The 5,319-nt window shown below is 33.9% G+C and overlaps 1 long non-coding RNA gene across 1 annotated transcript; it reads right to left on the bottom strand.

The window, feature by feature from the left end:
• Positions 1–391: 391 nt before the first annotated feature.
• On the bottom strand, positions 392–2,234 carry LOC122518735. The gene is made up of 2 exons (XR_006304132.1): positions 2,122–2,234; positions 392–588 (listed from the first exon to the last, which is right to left on the bottom strand). It is a non-coding gene; the product is annotated as an uncharacterized LOC122518735 (long non-coding RNA).
• Positions 2,235–5,319: the final 3,085 nt, after the last annotated feature.

Genomic DNA, 5,319 nt, shown 5'->3' with positions numbered 1-5,319 from the left:
TCGCGAGATCGATCACGTTTAAAAAATGCCCTAAGGATATGAAATTTTCCTGCTTTCAAAACCCCTCTCGCATTAATGAATTATAAACGATAAATTCTTACTCTCTCTCTCTCATTCTCTCTCTCTCTCTCTTTCGATAATATCGTTTCCTTCGTACGTTCGTACGTACGTTCGAGGAAAAATAAAAACAAACGATCTCACGGATATATTAAAAAGATCGTATAGAAGTTTTTCGATATCGACGGTGTAAGAATCCTTTCTACTACGTTCGTTGACGAAAAAAAATAAAAATAAAAAAATGAACACGCGTTTGTAAAAAAAGATCGACGCACTGACAAGTCGGAGAAGGGTGGAGGAGGAATGGGGAAAGTACAAAAAAAAAGTATATATATATATAAAAGTAAGCATCTCGTTGAGATGAGTGATTTTAATCTTTACAACATTCGGCTGAATTCCGTTGGGTCTTTCGTTGGGGCCTGATATCGTAATCGTTAAGAAACCAACGGTTCTTCTTCTTCTTCTTCCTCTTCTTCTTCTTCTTCTTCTTCGTACGTACGTACTTGTAGTATGTAAGTAGACTTGTATATCCTACGATAAAGGTAAAAAAAGAAAATGAAAAAGAAAAAGAAAAAGAAAAGGAAGAAAGAGAGGGTATAAAGCAGAAGGAAGAGAGAGAATAAGAGAGTGGAAGATGACGGAGATTTCTGAGATAGGCCGTAGGAGGACGTTGTTGTCTGAGGATGCTGCGGGCCGAGTTTAAACGAGAAAGAAGAGGAACGTTTCGCATCGACGAGTATCATCCGACGATTACGTATCGAGTAAATCGGTTAGGTCGCGGCCGTTCCACTTTCCTGGACAAGGAATCCTCGACAAAGATATCGTTTCGAGTACCACCGAGCCACCGAAACGACCGATTATCGTCACCACCCCCCGCCCGACCACCCGCCCGCCCCCTTTTATCGATTCATTCGACCTAACGAGCTCGTCTTTATCTTTTACACGTATAACCTTTCTCTCTTTCATTATTTCCTTTCTTACTTTCTTCCTTTCTTTTTTTTCTTATCCAATCTTCGTGTTTCGCACTTTACGTGACCTGCATATATCTTTTACCTTATACTCTATATATATATATTATTTTAAATATTACTTATAGTATTTTAAATATTACTTATATAATATTTTAAATATTACTTATAGTATTTTAAATATTACTTATAATATTTTAAATATTACTTATAGTATTTTAAATATTACTTATAGTATTTTAAATATTACTTATAATATTTTAAATATTACTGCATATATCTTTTATCTTATACTCTATATATATATATTTTAAATTATAATATTTATACATATATTTATATTTTATATATTTATATTTTATTATTTTATATTTTATTATTTTATATCTTATATTTATATATTTATTATTTTATAATATTTATATATTTATAATATTTTAAATAATACTTATATTATTATAAATATTACTGCATATATCCTTTATTTTATACTCTATATATATAGTATTTTAAATATTACTTATAATATTATAAATATTACTGCATATATCTTTTACATTATACTTTGTATTTATATAATATAAATATTACTTGAACCTTCTTCCGGCTTGATTTCATCCACCTATCTATACGTACTCACATAGAAAACGTATTTCATGTAAAGCTCATCCATATTACGATGTAAATACCACGAATGAAATGAGATTAATGCCCGTAGGTGCGAGATATTACGATTTCATGGGGAACGTTTCGATGCGCGTCCCGTTTGCTTTCGATTCGTTCGACTCTCCTTCGGCTTTTCTCCACGCATGGTCAGTCACAGCACAACGTTATATTCCCTTTTCGATTTTGGTCTTATCGATCAACCCACATTTTCTTCCTCATCCTCCTCCTCTTACCGTACACACAAACACTCTTTCGAAACATTTCACCACGTTTATTCTTCCTAGTTCAAGTTAACAAATTATTGATTTACATTGAAAACACAGATCTTATTATTTGAAGTATTTATTTTATACGAATTCTAGAATGTGTAGAATATCGTATCTACGAAGTTTAACGGTAAGCATATATATAGATTATATATTCGTTTTACCTTATATTCTAACTATCTTTTTCAACGATCGAAAATATCTCTTCGCTATTGCATCGATAGAAAACCCAGGCACGATGATAACGTGCCAAACGTTTCCGCGAACTTGGTACCGAACTACGACTCGGCTAGATATGCATAATAGATATAGATACTTGTACATGTGTGTGTGTATACATATGTATATGGTAAGAAAAGACAAGCTGGCAGATCAACAAAAGCATATTTCGCATTCGTCGAGCATAAGCAGACATTAAATCCGAGAATAGAGTGCGTGGGTAGTTCTCCCACATGCTTTCTTACGTGTCATATGCGCGTCATACGAGAATACACAGCCACCTCCACCACCACCACCACCACCACCTTCTCTCCTTCCTCTTTTTCTTCCTCTTCTTCTTCTTCTTCTTCTTCTGAGTCGAGTCTCTTGAAGATTCTTGCTCAAGAAGAGGCGTAAGAACCCTCAGAGGTGTCGTAAAACAAAAGGGAACGGTATTACCAACGTTGGAACACCTTTTCCCACTGGTTCCATCCTACCGGGAGTCCTCCACGAGACTTTACTGCGATTACTTGGCGGGAGATGGAATTATGTTTCTTCTTTTTCTTTTTCTTCTTATTCTTATTCTTCTTTTTGTCTTCCTTCCTCTCATACGCGCTATCATGAAACTTGAGAAAATCCTGGCGTTATTGCGATCATGCTTCTACCTAAACCGACGTGTAATGTTTCCTCGTTCGAATACGAACACCGTATAGGTTTACGAAAATATTTCGATAATTAATAAACGATTGAAATTTTACCTTGAAATTTGACCTTACCTATCGATATTTCTTTTTTATTTTTTTTTCTTTTCTTTTTTCCATTGTCAATCTTACGTTTACCTATGCAAATGTGCATATATTGTATGCACTTATCTATCTATATATATATACACGTTTGTTCTCCTCGTTTCCTCGAGCCTTCGTAATCGCGATAGCGCGAAAGATTTCGTTTAAGGTAAGACAAACTTATCGTTTATAGTTTATCGTTTTATCGCGAATTCTATAAACTCCGAAGGCACTTTAAAAAGGTATTTCGCAAAAACCGGTTTTTCCACGAGCAATAATATCTCGCGCGAGTATTCGACGAGTGGGGTGGGATAAGGTGGGGTGAGGTGGGGTGGTTGGGGATATCGCAGCGTTTATTAAATTTCATTTTCTCTTTCTAATATAGTATACAACTATAAAAAAAAGCACACATAATTATTATACAAAATAAAATATAAATAAATAAAATAAATATTTGACTGATTTTGTATCAATGGGTGATTGAAAAGATTAAAAATAAGGGTGATGCTCTTCTGCGTTACGAAGAATAAGAAAAAGAGTTTGAAAGGGGGGCCTGAGGGGGGCTGAAGGGGGGAAGAGAAGGAAAAAGAACGTAAGACCGCTCCCTGTGTGTGAATCTCGTTTCTTCGGTCCTCCCGCCGCCGACGACGACGACTACGACGACGACGACGACGACGACGTCACGTCGCGAGTGGACGGCCTCGATTAGAGCAACGGAATAAATTTCTGCGGAGTGTGGGAGCGAACGGCCGAGGTCCTCGTCTCCAATTGACCCCACTTTGCTAAGAAACTCAAGCGACTACGCGGGCAGATTTCAGTACCGAGACTCTGAGGGGCATGCCTAGATTTTCGCAGATTACACTTGCACCACAGGTAAAACCACTGTACCTTAGATTGAACGTAGTCGTCTTCTTCTTCTTCTTTTTCTTTTTATTTTTATTTTTCTTCTTTTTAAAATATCCTCGTTGAATTCTTACACTCGGATGAATCTTTAAGCGAAGTATTTTAAGAAATGATTTTATTCTAAATAAATAATATCATAAGTATTATACGTTTCGAGTATTATAGACTCGTGGAAAGGATTCGTATCGACTAAGGACGCATATATGCGTCCTCGTTAAATTTTTTGTCTATAATATTTTCCTTGGTGTTTTTACGATTGATTTTTGTATATTTTATCTAAATTATTCGCACATTGGTATAATATAAGTATAACAAAATATTATAACAAAATTATATAACAAAATTAACAAAATAATATGACAAAATAATTCATTCAAAATTAACAAAATAATATAACAAAATTATTCCCGTTTGTCTAAATTCGTGGGAATGTTTCATCGTTGAGTTAAAAATATTTGATTAACGAATATTCAAGGTATACAATTTGTAGTCAGTAAAAAAGAAAAAATATTAAGATCAGTGATGACGTATTACATCGTGTTCGTGGTCGTAGTTTATCGTACGATAACGAAGCACTTTGGTTGCGTACAAACATGGCATATTATAGACGATACGACATTGTGGGTGGCTATAGTCTTCGCTTGGACGAGTCTTTAAACGTTAATTGAGACGAGAGTCCGCGCGTTGGTGGTCTAAATTCTTCGCTATTCCGGGAAGGCTATTTTCAGACGCATCTAAGATGAACGTGTCTGAAACAATTCCGCGAGTTCTAAAGGAACGTTAGTTGAGGGTGGAAGGTGACGGTCTCCGAGCGTAGGTGCGAATTTCATTTACCCTCGACATTCCGTGCGTGAAACATTCGAATTAAGAAGCCAACTCGTAACCAGCCAATCCCACTCCTCGCTCGTCTTCTTGGATTTCAAATCTTATCGTCATTTTATATTATATTTTTGAAGTGGACTATTCTTTTACATTTAATATCGATACTTGTATATATATATATGTTATTTTAATTATTACTTTACAATATATAGTAAGATTTAACTCGTTCAAATAAATTACTTGCAATAAAAAATATTTTAAATTAATTACTCATCGATTGTTTATACATTACATGTTTAATTTTTTATATTTCATATTACTGTTACCAATGAAGTTATAATAAATGTGACGAAACGTTAGATTTATTAATTATTTGACGAATACGATTGATAAATTCATTTGAAATTAATATTGTAGATTATAAAAAGACATTACACGTTTAATTTTTGATATTTCATATTACTGTTACCAATGAAGTTATAATAAGTGTGACGAAACGTTAGATTTATTAATTATTTTACGAATACGATTGACGAATTCATTTGAAATTAATATTGTAGATTATAAAAAGTTGATATTATTTAAAAGCATGGGTTGTTTCTCGATATCTTATGGTATTTTAATATATATATATGCATGAGACCAGTACAAAAG

Source organism: Polistes fuscatus, unplaced genomic scaffold (assembly GCF_010416935.1).
Source record: "Polistes fuscatus isolate 324 unplaced genomic scaffold, CU_Pfus_HIC Scaffold26, whole genome shotgun sequence".
Taxonomy (NCBI): domain Eukaryota; kingdom Metazoa; phylum Arthropoda; class Insecta; order Hymenoptera; family Vespidae; genus Polistes; species Polistes fuscatus.
The sequence above is the reverse complement of the archived record's forward strand: the minus strand, read 5'-3'. Positions and strand labels throughout refer to the sequence as shown.